General features: G+C 42.8%; 1 long non-coding RNA gene across 1 annotated transcript; it reads left to right on the top strand.

Annotated features, from left to right (window-relative positions):
- Window positions 1-335: 335 nt before the first annotated feature.
- On the top strand, window positions 336-13,290 carry LOC127016103 (uncharacterized). Its single transcript, XR_007766432.1, has 3 exons — window positions 336-524; window positions 3,608-3,660; window positions 12,616-13,290. It is a non-coding gene; the product is annotated as an uncharacterized LOC127016103 (long non-coding RNA).
- The last annotated feature ends 1,935 nt before the right edge of the window (window positions 13,291-15,225 follow it).

The following is a 15,225-nucleotide window of genomic DNA, read 5'->3' as shown; positions in this document are numbered from 1 at the left end:
TTGCTTCCTCTTGTAGAGAGATATTTCTTTTCCACAAGAGAAAGTGTTTGTCTACTGCAACTTTCAAGGATTTTAATGCTCTCAACATTAGACAACATGGTCTGTGAAGGGGCCTGTTATTTCTCTTGGGTCCTCCTATAGAATTTTTGCTTCATTCTTTGCACAGTTAATCCCCTACTCATTTTGGCTGAGAATATCTCATGCAGTCGTGTTTAAGTCAATATTTGAATCTGCTCCAGAGAGCACAGGAAAATGCCAGAATTTACTTTGTGAACTTGAGTCGTCATTGCCGGGGGATGTTTTTGATGTCTCTTTTTGGTCTTTGTTACAGATGAAACTTCTGGATGCTGGTGGTTGGTTGCTTCAGAGATGTCAATGCAGTGTTTCAAGGGAGGCAGAGTTGGAGGGTCATCTGAAGGACATCTCTGTCCGAGAAGGTTTGAGATGGTGCAGTACTGTGTGGTGCCACAGAAAAGTTGTCATATCTGGATGGCAGAGGAATTTTACTGCCATGTCATCTACAGGTGAATTGACTGAATTTGGCAGTACTTTGTTTTTCTCAAAGACTCCAGAAACTGGGATTTTATGTGAGACTGGCAGCTTTCATTTGAAAATATGTCATGGCATGTTTCTAACTGTTGCCCTCTTCCTGTCTACTGATGGAAGAAACAAGTGATGAGTGAAGCATGAAAAAAACGAAGAGGCAGCTAAAACAAACAACCATCCTGTCACTTTTTTATATTTTAAATTCTTGCTTTTTAAGCCTGCTGCATGTATTCTTGGAACGAGACCCGAGATTTGTGAGCTGGGTGTTGGCAGTGCTGCAGCTGACATCCTGCTCTGTGCATCATCCTGCATTCTCTCTGTTTTCATCTGACACACAAATTTTTAAGGCCAAAGGGACCATTATCATCACCTGCAGATCACAAATGAAAGAACTTCACTCAGTAATTCCTGCAATTCATATTAACTGGGTAATGGAAGGGTAATTAAGACACAAGTGAAATACAGACCATGACTGTTTGGGATTAGAGTAAGAAAAGAGAGCAAATCTTTTGGATAGACACCGGACTGTCTCCTGTATGTATTTGTGCAAGCCCAATATATGTATTAGAATGTGTTTTGACTGGAAAATGTTTTTCCTAGAGCTATAAAAATGCCATATAAAATAGGATTGTATTGCATAAATGGAAACATTAGGAGACTTAGAAAGCCATTTGGCAAGCAGATGTGTGGAGTTCTATTTTATAGATCTCTCCAATGTTATTAGGAAGCTGACACCTAATAAAACTTAATTCCATAACATTAAAATACTCACTTATTTGCCATGGCAAAAGCCTTGCTTGTGGGAGAAAAGGGTGGAGGGGAATGCTTCTGGTCACTAGGCAACACGTTGCCACATTTCCACATTAGTGCAAATGAGACATTCCAGGGTGAGCGTGGATGAAATATTGTGATTACAGGAGTAGCTTTCAGCTTGAAGAAGTTATCATACGCAGATAAAACAGGAAAAGAACAGCAATGAGCACATTATTAATGTGATGGGGAAAAGGAAAGCTGTGACACACAAAACTCTCAAAAGCTGCAAAGCCCTCTTAAGGGTTATAGCCAGACAGCCACTCCTGCCTGTATTGCAGAGAGCATCATTAGTGCTGGTCTTGTCAGGGGCAGGCTACATAGCAAAAGCTGGCCACACAAGGACTGAAGATTTTGCTGGTGAAAAATGTGGAGGATTGACTTGCTTTAGCAATGGGAAAGTCTCTAGTGCAGAAGGTCTGGTTTGAAATCAAAGCAAATTGAGCTGAAGGGTAAAGTGCTGCAAGGCAGCTGACCCAACGTTTCCAGCTCTAGGCATCTGCGTCCAGGACCCCAAGCATTTGGGAACCACAATAGCCTGCCTTCCTCTGTCCTCACTCCTCTAGAGAAGCCCCGTGACTGATGGTGGCTTGGAGACAGAGAACTGGCCTGTTCTATCTGCATGCGTGCAAAGCTCCTCTCAACAGGCAGAGGGACGACTCCAAGCGTTGTGGGGTAGGTATGGAGGAAGTGTCATCAGTGACTCAGGTCCACTGGAGGCGTGTTTCAAGTCATGGTGCCAGTCCAGTGGGAGAGGGGCAGTGGGGTCAGGGGTGGATGACAGCCCACCACCTTTCTTGTTCCAGGCAGTGCAAAGTCTCAGGCCTCATCTGTTGTTGTTTTGGGATGTTTTTTCCTAGTATAATTTTTATTCTTTAAGCCACATATGAACTACTTGAATGGAAGTATTTTCGTATTCTTTTCCTCTTAGAAGCACTGTTTTCATTTAACTGATGCTTGCCCATCCTTCCAAGGGCTGCTATGAGAGCACACCGCTTTGCAGGTGGAAAGGTCCAAACCTCTTAGTCTGATTAAAAAATCATCTTCCACAATGTGTGGTCTATCAAGAATATGCAACTGTACAGTACAGTAGGAAGGGTTTATTACAGTCACATAGATTATGTCTATAATTTCTGGGTTTTGTGTCTCATTCTCAACTTACATTGCTAAAGATAACACTCCATACTATCATGCACTTGATACATGCTACTTTGTGTATTATTTTGACAATTACATGGCAATAGCACGTTCTCTGTGATAGCAAAATGACAATAATTTTTTGTATTTATACTTACAAATATATCCTGACCTGTGAAGAAAAATGCCCATGAATTATCTTCTTTGTCTAACTGCAAATGCTACAGTAGTTGGTAATTTAAAACAGTATCTCCTAAATTAAATTCCTGTCGAGCAAAAACGTTATTTACTGGCATTTAAATTTCATCATGCTGTTTTCATATAGTCTTTACTCAGTTTACAATTATTTGCTTTGGCGCCAAAACCACTACTTTGGAGATCCACTGTGCTTAACAGCTTTGGATGGCTGGCATAACCTTAGCTTACAAAATTATTATTTTTCTTCTCTCCTCAAACTACGAGTCTAATTTCAACTCCTGTGCTGTGGATCCAGTGTTAACCAATAGCACACAAGCTCAGTGATGCATTTTTTTAATCATGCAGGAATGATGCAAAGCTGGGAGCCACAGCTCTGAGCATTTAAAACATTTTCACCGGATGTATCCATGCAGTATCTGGTTGTGGCTTTTGTCTCTTCAGAAGTATGTCCCCTACCTGTTTTTTTAAGGAAGGTTCAACTATCCCTTTCCTATTCGTGGGGAAAGTGTGTGCAGCATGTGTATGCTCCTGGCCCGGAAGGGCTGGAAGTGCAGATCTTCCATTGCTGGGGCTAGGCAGGGAGTCAGGGCTGTGGCAAGCTGGGAGCCTGGCTGAATGGCCACCTGGGATCCCACAGGGTCCTTGTACAAGCAGGCACAATGGAGGTGCAGCAAGTCTGCAAGCCTTGCAGACTTGCAAGTAGGTGACTACTGCCAGCAAGGCTCAGTCTGGAATAATGCGCATCTTGGTGTTGCTTTGCATTAGTTTTTAGCCTTCCAGTTTCATGGTTGAATGTGGTTTTAGATCATGAGGAACCAGTTACTCTAGCATTATGTAAAATATGGTAATAATGACAAACATAAAAGCTCACCATTGTTTCTAATTTGATCAAAAGTTAGTTCTTTTTTTCTTGCAGATGTGCTTTTTGTGGAAGAAGCTGATGTGCTAAAGAAACCACTAGATACCTAGGTAAGCTGTTCTCATAGTTGTGTCCCCACACCATTGGTTGGTACTATATGCCTAGTCTAAACTGTCAAACTTCAACCGTTAGTCTTATACTCTGCCACATATAGAGTTACAGGATAGGGTAAAAGGGTTTTATTTCTTCTCTCTATGCTCCACATCACTGCCTTTATTTGCTGTAATGCTGACAACCCACATTGCTCTGCGCAGTGCAGTGATGTGGTATCTCCCTATCTCCTCTGAAGGCAGAGAGGCACTACCAGATGTGGTGTGTAGCCCACCTCGTGAGCCTGTGTGTTCAACCTTCTTGCCACAAGATCTGGCCTGACATGCCGGGGGAGGGAGGGTGGCACTGCCTGAGGTGCCTGCTGGTCCCATCACTATGGGGCTGTGCCTGTCCTCTCCTCCTGTATCTCAGCTGCTTTGCCTGCTAACTGTCATCACCCCAAACTGGCAAGGAGACCATTAGCACTGAAGCAGGCTTACTGCTTCCAGGTATTTTTCTGTGTTTGCCACCAGCAGAAACATGGCTCTGAAGGAAGTTCAGTGAACTTTTCCAGAGAATGGTTAAATAACAGTGGCAGAAAAAAGAGCTGATATAAAGTAATAAGCATTAAAGTAATTTGAGAGCCCACGTAGAAACATTCTACCTTAATTTAGCATAAGAAAGTACATTTATATGGATTTCCAGGTAGCATCAAGCTCTTAAGATGGTGTAAAGGGTTGACAGAGCTTAAGAATAGGAGAGCTTCATAGTTAACATACTTAGCTGAAGAGGTGCCAGTTGATTGGTTTGAGCTGCCACTGCCTAATTAGATTTACATTTAAAATAGAAAATAAAATTCAAGTCTGCCTGTCAGGCAAAAATCACAGGTCTAGAAAGAAAACAGATCAGAAGATTGAGATCTTTGAAACTGGGCAGGTATGATGGAAGTGAGGAGTATGCGTTTGCAGGGGGACTGCTAACATGCTAGCACTGTGGGCAATAAAGCCAAGGTAGCTTTATGGATAATGAGAAAATGACTATCTGTATGACTGCTCATAACTGTAGAGGGGAGAAGATTTGAGAGGTAGGCTGGCTGAAAGCACTGCAGAGATGCATCCCCCATAAATGGATTATTCTGTGCTGTCAATCATGTTGGTTTTGTGCTTTACCTATGAGGCAGCCTGCGCTGCTGTGGCCAGGTTCAGGACACTTGATGAGTGTAGAACAGGCTTAATGTATTCTGGCAGTTTCTGTGTTGAAAAGCATGAGAGCCATATAGAAAATTAAGCTGTGTCAAGTAATTATGGGCATTATTATTATGTTTTCAACAAAACAAAGGTGACTTACTCAAGATGCATTTCAAACTCAGGATAAATCTTTCTTTCAAAACTGCATTTCAAATACTTGATAATCCAGTATCTAATCCAGTCACTCATTAATTTAAGACTATTTTCAAGTTTGAGCATTCAGGGAATTGATTTATGTAGTACTTAGCAGCAGAGATTGCTGGTGAAATTCTGACACTCCTATTTCTCATCTCTAGGCCCTGCAGATAATGATAAAACTTTCTCAGAACTCCCTGGGCCTCAGGCTTTACCCGCTAAGCCCTGGCCCCTCCATGAACCACACATCATTGAAGAGGTCTGTTCTCTTGTTGGGCTTATTTGAGGATCAAGATTTAATTTCAGGAAATGTGTGTTTTTCATTTACTTTATGATATGGAAAGGGGCTAGGTATGTTCTGAGAGCCTTTGAAAATCCTATTCAAATGATCTCCTGCTTGGACAGCCCTAAAAGCTCAGCATGTACAAACACAAATTCAGAACTTTTTAGAGGTTGAAAGCTGCTGCCCTGCTCTGCTGATCCTTTAATCGCTGAGCAGAGGACATCTGAGCACTGTTTCCCAGCCACTGATTAGAACTACAGAGCAAAACTCTCCGATCCCCCTGAGACTTGTATCCGTGGATGTGAAACCATCACCAAACCGAGGCAAATATATTCTGAATTATTCAATTCATTTCTCCTTGTACATGACCTGCGAAGTGATATAGTTCAACATCTTCGCTTAACATTTTCAAGATCTTCCCAGTTACTCAGCACTAAGGTTGCTAATTAATCAATCCCTCTTAGCAGCTTCTCCCTTTTCTGTCCTATTACAGCTGTTTTGGAAGTGATTCCTCTCCTGATTTTATTGTATTGAAGTGTTTTTCTTTTTCTAGTTCATCATGCAGTAGAAGCTGCTGTATGTTCAGTGTACTGCATTGTCTCTAGGTAATGTCATTAGCGAGTACTTCGATGTTGCTGTTTATATCAAACTGAGTGGGGAAAAAAATTTGATCCAGAAAGGTTTTCTTTCTTATCAAACTCTTTTTGATGAAATGACATTGGCTCTAAATGCAGGCAGCAAGAATTGTCCATCCTACAGATTACATGACTGTGGTGAGGAAAAAAATCCATTTCCAGCTACTACTAAATTCTTGTTTTCCTCTCACTTATAGAATCATTGAAAGACAAAAAGCTGCTGGCAGCATACAGCTTCTTATATATCTCTGCAGGAGGCTTCTGCTTCCTGCATCTGAGAACGAGCTGTAGGACTGGGAACCAGACCCTAGGATGATGCTGATCCTCATCTTCTTGTTAATCCCTTCATTTTGCAGTACTTTGGGAAAACAAAAAATTAAGAGAGGTCCAGTATCTTTTGCTCAGACATTAAGTTCTTCTTCCCAAAGCAAAATTTTGCTTTTCAGTGGACTAGAGGAAGGAGGAGAAGGGGATCTGTACTTTAGAAATGTTCCCAATTCAGAATCAGCTCCACATGACTCTGACTCTCTCTGTCTAGTCCGTTAAAGGGACAACAGCTTTCTACTAGAACATAGATAATGGAGGGGTTGCCTCTACTCTGTCTGTGGACTTCTGGGCTTTGCTACTTGGAGATGATTTCCCCAGGGATGTGCTGACACTCATTCCTCTAGAAAACTTTACAGCTGCTCAAGTATGAATTTAGGAGTTTAATTTTGGGTTTAGGAAGTTCATTACCCCTTAAAGTAGCTGTAAAATGCTGACTTTTGCAAGTAGTGCACTTTTGCAGCAAGGACTTCACTTCTGAATTGCTGCCTTGGTCATGGGTGATTTCAGTTCCAGTAGCAAGTGTACAAAGCCTTTCTTTTGGGGAAAGGTTACCATGGTATATAGTTAAAGGGAAGTTCTCAGAGTACCTTGGAAAAATAAAACCTCATCTGCAGGTGCTGTCTGCACCTGCTTGCAATCTGCTGTCTGCAAGCATCTTGGACAATAACATGTTCTGCCCTTAGTTTTCTCAAGGAATGCTTAATAATTTGTGAGGGATAAGTTACTCTAAGGGAAAGTACTTTTTACTTTTTTGAACCACTCTTATGACTGCTTCTTTAGGAAGGCTCTACAGCACCATGACTTGACAAGGCTCCCCATATTTGAGGACTGCTATCCAGTAGTAGTAAAGATCAGTTACTCTATTCAGCTTGTAGCATATAGCCTTTGAGTCAAAGGTCTTAATCCAAATGGTGAGCAGTGTGAGCTTGACATGGTTCACACAGTAGGCTGTTGGTTTTCTGCCTCAACAGCTCAAGGTTGTAAATTGTAGCTGATTGGAAAGAGTCTTAATGATAAAGTGTTTAGGCAACTCGCCTGTATATCCTGAAGTACCGTATCAGCTGTATAACATGTGTGCTATTCATTCAGATCTTGTGTATTGCTGCACATCACCTGGAACTTTACTGTGGATATGTGATAATATACCTCAGTCTTGGCACATGAATTGTATGTTCAGTGCCTCTTGCATAACAGCGTGAGCATTACAACATAACACGTTTATCCCCATTAAAATTTTGTTCTTCTATGTTAGTGCATCTCTGAAGCAAGGGGGTTAAATATTTATCCTTCATTTTGAGCTGCTTTGGTAATGGTATCTTAAGGGAAACTGAGCAAAACCAAGAAATTCAAAACAGATACTGTACTATTCCAAATAGCTGCAAATTTTATTCCCTCTCCTGGCTAGGTGGTAGGCAATACAGATGCATTCCTGTGGGTACCACGTTTTTCCCAACACATACTGGAACAACGGCAGCAGCGTTGCCTAGCATGCTCCACTGGTACTGTGAGCCCATCAAACTTTTGTTCAATTTGGCAGCCGATAAGCATCCTGTCAGTTTGGGCACTGATGGAAGTTATTCACCACTTGTAGCCGTCATACTCTGCAAGTTGTGCTGCCGCTCCCTTTTGCAGGATAGTTGGCCTTTGTTTCTCTGTGTGCCAGAGGCTGGGCACAGGAAAAGGTACCATTTAGTTTGGCAAGTAATCTGTGTTATTCTCTATGAGATCTCAGAAGGGAAAGTACGAGATGCTAATGTGAATTTATGCTGTCAGATACAGACAGAATTTAATAGGGATTATGGACTGCGAGGCCAGAAGGGTGCAGAGCCGTGTGGAATCGCTGTATGAGAAACAGATGTGGCTGTGGTTTTATACCCTGCGTGTGATTTGGACAGCCTGTGCACAGCTTGACCCAAAATTGAATGGAAGCAGTTGTATGGGTAGGCTCTCTTACACAGGGGAAAAAATGGCTATGTGGTCAAACATCCATTCCCCTGATTGGCAGCGGTGTTAAAACGTATAGCTCGACACGCAGCCAGCATACACCCTTGCTCCTGCTGTCCGAGAAAGTTAACCCTGCTCGCCTTTTGATAGGAAACTGGTAGAACAGATTTGCCCAGCCCTTGTCCATCTCTTCCAGGAAAGGAGTCAACAGCTGGCCCTGGAGATGTACTCCTGCAGAGCTGTGGTGGGTTGACCCTGGCTGGATGCCAGATGCCCACCAAAGCCACTCTATCACTCCCCCTCCTCAACTGGACAGGGGAGAGAAAATAAAATGAAAGGCTCGTGGGTCGAGATAAAGACAGGGAGATCACTCAGCAATTACCATCACGGGCAAAACAGACTCGACTTGGGGAAAAATTAGTTTACTTTATTACTAGTCAAATCGAGCAGGATAATGAGAAATAAAACCAAATCTTAAAAACACCTTCCCCCCCACCCCTCCCTTCTTCCCAGGCTTAACTTTACTCCTGATTTTCTCTACCTCCTCCCCCCTCAGCGGTGCAGGGGGATGGGAAAGAGGGGGGTTGGGTCAGTTCATCACACGTTGTTTCTGCCGCTCCTTCCTCCTCAGGGGGAGGACTCCTCACACTCTTCCCTTGCTCTAGCGTGGGGGCCCTCCCACGGGAGACAGTCCTCCACGAACTGCTCCAGCGTGGGTCCCTTCCATGGGGTGCAGTCCTTCAGGAACAGACTGCTCCAGCGTGGGTCCCCCACGGGGTCACAAGTCCTGCCAGCAAACCTGCTCCAGCGTGGGCTCCTCTCTCTCCATGGGTCCACAGGTCCTGCCAGGAGCCTGCTGCAGTGTGGGCTCCCACGGGGTCACAGCCTCCTTCGGGCACATCCGCCTGCTCCAGCGTGGGGTCCTCCACGGGCTGCAGGTGGATATCTGCTCCACTGTGGACCTCCATGGGCTGCAGGGGGACAGCCTGCCTCACCATGGTCTTCACCACGGGCTGCAGGGGAATCTCTGCTCTGGTGCCTGGAGCACCTCCTCCCCCTCCTTCTTCACAGACCTTGGTGTCTGCGGAGTTGTTTCTCTCACATATTCTCACTCCTCTCTTTGCCTACAGTTGCTACTCCCTGTAACTTCTTTTCCCTTTCTTAAATACGCTATCACAGAGGCACTACCACTGTTGCTGATGGGCTCGGCCTTGGCCAGCGGCGGGTCTGTCTTGGAACCCGCTGGCATTAACTTTATCAGACACAGGGGAAGCTTCTAGCAGCTTCTCACAGAAGCCACCCCTGTAGCTCCCCCCGCTACCAAAACCTTGCCACACAAACCCAATACAAGAGCTCAGCCCAAGTTCCAGCTGCTTGTCCTCCCATGGGTGCTGGATCAGGCCCAAAACAGTAAAGAAACTGCACAGGTTTGAGAGGGGATTCTGTGCAGCATTAATGAAGGCCACCAGTCCATGGCAGCAGGCTGTCTTTCACTGGTTTCATGGGGCTTCTTTGGCTGTAACAAGTATCTGCTGCTCTTGTTTTCTTTCTCAACTGTAAGCCTTACTGCACCATTGTTTCTGATCGTGATATTTGTTTGGCAGGATGTACCAACAGCAGCCATGTTACACTTTCTCACTAGTTCTGTTAAAACAAACAAAAAACCTCCAAACTCCCACCTCAACACATTTTTTAAAAGTGTATAAATGTGGTGTTCCTCCTTTTTTGCAGGACTTGTAAGCGTAGAATTTCCTCTTTCCTTCAGTCTTTCTAGAAGGGAGCTATTTCTTGAGTCAGAGGAGTGTCTTGGGAATAGGGTGTAGAGGGAGATTTGAAATTTCTGTTAAAAGGGATCGCTGGTATGTTACATCCAATTTTCTTTGTGTTGGGCTTAGTAAATAAAATGCACAGTAAGTTGTAGTAAGAATTATTCGTAGAATTGTCATTCACTTCTCTGAAGACAGAATGACCCTAAAAGCTCCTACTGTGGTGTGCTCAAATTCATGTTTTGAGTGAGAAGTTAATGTACAGACTTTGCTAGTTGTTGACTGTTTTATTCAGCACTGTCATTGCTGCACTAGCTCTCTTGGGTTTTTTGTTTAATACACTATAAATAACATCAAATGACATGAAACGGTGGGCTCTCATTTTCCAGGTGGTATGCAGAGTAAGAGAGATCTATTAATACCATCACGAGATACTATCTCTCTCCTGAACAGCAGTCAGAAGGAACAGCTGTGTGTTATTTCTGCCTTGGGTTGGAGCTCATTTCAATAAGCTGAGATTGGCTGCATTTTCCAAGACTCTGCTAGCTGGCTCATTTGTAACAGCCATTCTTCAGAGCTCTCGCATCTGTCAAACCTCATACAAATCCTCCCCTAGAGGAAGCAGATGTTAGAAAGTTATAATTTAGATGTTTGTTTTGCCTCTTAGAAGAATTCTGGACAGCAATCACTGTGGTCTGCTAAACATCATTAGCAAATGCAAATTGTTGATGAACCTGGATTAGTTTGTAAGTGATTTTTGTAACAACTCTTCACCTCAAGAATTAGAGCTAGGGGAATAAAATGGTAATCTACTATTACAAACATCTAGAAATGTATAATCTATAGATTCATGCACAGAGTTTAAGGAAGCTAGCTGAGTTATAATGCTATAAATATATTGCTGGAGTCATTAGTAGTGTAGACTAAATGGAGATATCAGTCCTGTCACCAGTGTTAGATATGTGAGCACTTTCCAGAGAAGACCTTTCCTTCCCTTCTTTTTTCAGGTTGGCTTTTTGGCAAGCTGGTGCTTACTTTAGTGGTTCTTCTTTCCTGGGGGAGTTACAGCAGACAAGAGCGTCTGCCTGGCAGTCTGAGAGGCTTGTTGTTATTCAAGTGGTCTGAGAAGCTCCAGAGGGAGATCTGGTGCTTGTATGTTGGGGCTTGGAGCGGGGAGCGTGGGCTCAGCTTGAGTGTGTGTTTTCAGAGTTTGCTCTGTGAGTGCACTCTGTCATGTTGGTTTGCTTTTAAAGGTCATATGAAAAAAAAAAAACTAGTAGTGGGGAGGGAGGAGTGCTTGTTTGTCTTGACCTGGCTGCTGCCCTTTGGGGATTAAACAGATGAACAAAGAGGTATTTATTTCAGCTAGCTGGAGTTCAACATTGCAGTGAGCAGGATGGATCTCTGCTGAGGTGGGTTGAGAGGGATGAGGCCATTGTCATGCAACTGTCAGATTTCCTAGAAGATCAAACCCTTTCAGAAACATGAAATGCAAGAGAGGTTGGACCTATTTTGTGCTCTGGCAAATGTAGCACCTTGTTATGTACTTTTGTAAATATCTAGAAGATGTTAAAAAAACAAAATGGCAAAATATATTGAAGTAGCACACTCCTGCTCTGGCTACAGTGAAATATGTGCATCACAGATTCATTAAAAAGCATATGCTGCACACACAATCCAATTATTACGCTACCTCTGCACTTCAGGCCTTGGTGTACTGAGATAGGGTCACAGGGCAGATTTTAATGAATGAACAAAAAAAAGTCCTTTTATTCATCTCTCCCAAAATACCACACAGTTGTTGAATCTGATCTTCTCTATTTTTGCTTTTAAAAATCTTAGAAGATAGAAAGTTTTCTCCAAGAACACTAGCTGTATTTTTTCTTAAAAGGATGATAATATGTTCTGTCTGTTCACATGCAGAATTATCATAGACATTTTTCTAAAATAATTATGATCTGTGGAACGATTCATTCTTAATTAACAAAAAAAAAAAGAGAAGTGCTGCTATTAACTGCCAGCACATTTTGATGTGGGAAAAATTGATTATCCATGCTACAGGAGATGAACAGGTCAGATTGTCAGCTGAGATAAGGTGTCGGAACTCCAGCTGTTTCTCTTGTCCCTAGTTTAGTCTTTCTACTAAAATAATTTTAAAGGAACATTTTATCAAGAAATGTTTCTCTGATCCAGCAGATGAGAAGTGACACTAAAAGTGAATTGGGCAGAACCTACCCTGTTTTGCTCTGTTGCATAAGCCTGAGCAAGCTACTTTAACCTCCCTCTGCCTGGGATTTCCCCCCAGCACCTAATCCTCTCATCTAATTAGACAGAACTCTTTCGGGCAGAGTTTATGGTGCATTTTGTAGGGTGCTCCATCACACTTAATCACACACTGCAGGTATCCAGTCATCAGCAGTCCCTCAGGCTGGGATTGATCATGGTAATTCTAGAAGTGGGTAGCTGTCTCCCCAGGGAGATGAATGAAGCTGAATGGGGGATAACTAGGATAAGCAGAAGGTAAACAGTCCATCATCTGTATGAGGACAGCTTACAGTTTTGGGGGATACAGGACTTAGTGAGGCACTTAATCTCACTGTAACTGAGACGGTTATCACAAACTGAAATTCTCTTGCAGATGCAGAGGCTGTTCTGGTCAGTCACATACTCAGTCTCCCACGCAAGCATCCAGCAAGGAGCAGCCATCATTGCCCTTCTGTAGCTGTCTGAAGCTTTTCCAGTTGCTGCCTTGCTCGCAGAGCAACGATGTTTAGGACCATGCAAAACTATAACTCCACCCAAACTGTTTCTCTGTGCTGATTCTGAAGATTAAGTGTCCCATCTGCTAAATATATGTACCTAAAATTACGTCTGCTAAATATATGCACCTAAAATTGACCTTATTTTACTTTCTGTTCTTCTCTCTTCAGTTCCAGTTACGGATGATGTTATGACTTTCCTGAGGGATTAAAAAACTCTTCTACTTCAGGTTATTTGCTTCCTATATTGGCACTCAGACATCATGATCAATTCACTTTACATACTATCTCGTATTTTACCAGTTTATTATTCCTGAAATGCGCTTGATGAAGAGAACTGCCAATATAGAGTGTCTATTTGCAGAATGGATTGACGAACCTTTTAATGGTTCCTAGAGTCTGTCTCCGTTGCCTGATGGCAGAATTTATTTCCTTATCTTTCAAATAACCCTTGTAGGTGCATATTGCACTCTGCAGCATCCCAGAGCTTTAGATTCATGTGGGAGTGAATTCTAGAAGATCATCTCCTTTTTTTAATTTTTCTTTTAAGCAGAGAGAATTAAATCATAGTACTTTTTAAAAACTGTATATCTTGGTGTTTTTTTGCACTGGGAGGATAGTATTCTTCTGCATTATTAAAGATAGATGGGTCCCAGAGACTCGTTTGGATCACACAGCAGGGCTGGATACACCTTTGTTCTACAGACTATCAGCTGAGAGGTATAACATCTTCCATGACTGGTAAGGGGGGAGGCAGGCAGGAGAAACTGGTCAAAAGTATAAATGAATTAATGTTTCCCAAAGGAATGAAGTTAAGAAAGGCTTAAAGTTGAAGAGATGCAAAGATATAGGAAGGATAAATGTGATTAGATCAAGCTCTGGCACACATCTTGAGATAAGTCAGATCCTTTCTGAGGCAGACGTTTTGCACAGCCTCAAAGGGTCCACTCAGTTAAAGCAGAATCCACAGCCCCTAGCAAGTAACTTGAGGAAGGTACTTCCTCTTAAACAGGGGTTAAGAGAACAAATTTGAGTAAGGGTTGGCCTCTGGTGCAGCTGTCAGGTAGGTGTTTGTAAGCTGTGAGCACCTAGCAGGAAAAGAGGAGCATTCCTAAGAACACAGCTACATTAACAAAGAAAAGGATGTGTGACCGTAATGCTGTGATGAGTATTCACAAAATATTTCTTCATCAACTGCTTGCAACATTTTGTGATGCATTTGCCTGCTCTGCTGTTTGTGCTGATACGTACCTCTGCAGCACCACATAGCCTTGGTGCTAGTGATATTGGGAAACCATCCCTTAAACACCGTAACTAATTGTGGTTTCTTTCTGGGGGACTTGATGTATTTTTCTGGAGCATCTGCCATAGGCCCACTAAGCTACTTGGCATTTCAGTATACCAGTTCTGTCTTGTTTTCTGTACAGACATCTCTGATCTCGTATAGACACATCCAAATTTGTTTTAAACTCACTGTTTGGGAAGAGATGGCGTATCACCTTGGGAATTTTAGCTTGGCCTCCAGTGTGGATACACCAGCCTTACCAACCCTGTGCATAAGGGGACTCTGACATCGGCGTTAACACCATGTTGTGTGTTCCTACATCTGCACAACAGCTTGTTTGGCTTCACAGATTCCCCTGATCCTCTTTATTCAAAATGGGATTTAATCTGCTCCGGAAAACTCATTTCTAGTGTCTGGGTAGCTAGCCAGTACTGAGCTCTGGTGTGGATATCAAGTCCCAAGTGCTTGTACTAGCCATTTAAGGACTGGAATACACGTCCTGAGGACACATGGGTCTGTAGCATGGCTAACGCATCCTAGGAGCAGCATATCATGGCTAAGAATGTTGTAGAAAGGCCTTAGTGCAAATATGGGTTAATATTTTTCCTTGGTCATGCTTATGTATGCATTGACCAAAAGATTGAATCACAAGCCTTGAGAAAACTTGACTGTGCAAAATGGGAATTGTTTAGCTAGAACCAGAAGGCAATAGCTTGTCCCTAACATGAAGATTGTCTCGATTATTTAAGCGTGCTGGGTTTAGGAAGCAATTTTCAACTTGATTTAATATGCCAGTCAAAGAGGAATTTGTGGGTGATAAGTGCTGATACTGCCAAGCTTAAGTGTATGACTGAATTGGGTCCAGGTCTCTATTTCATTACTTAGTTCTCAGTTAGCTAAGTGCACGTTCCTCCACATAGGTTATTGGTTTGTTGTTTATATGTGTTAAGCAATAGGTACATCAGCTTTCCCTCCCTGGGAAAAAGTTTGCAGAAAAAATGCATTATTTAGTTATAAGCTGTATGCATCACAGGCTCTCTAAAAGTCTGGCCACCTTAACATGTCTTTAAGCAAAGGTGTACATTTTTTTTGCAAAATGTCTGTGTCTGGCTGCACCAGCGGGAAACCTGCAGGGTGATGTAGGTAAGGTTCAGCAAGAAACTACCCAGCCACCACCCAGGGGTGGAATACTCTGCAATAGTAG

Source organism: Gymnogyps californianus, chromosome 4 (assembly GCF_018139145.2).
Source record: "Gymnogyps californianus isolate 813 chromosome 4, ASM1813914v2, whole genome shotgun sequence".
NCBI classification, from domain to species: domain Eukaryota; kingdom Metazoa; phylum Chordata; class Aves; order Accipitriformes; family Cathartidae; genus Gymnogyps; species Gymnogyps californianus.
Note: the sequence above shows the minus strand (reverse complement) of the source record. Positions and strands in the feature narration are given on the sequence as shown.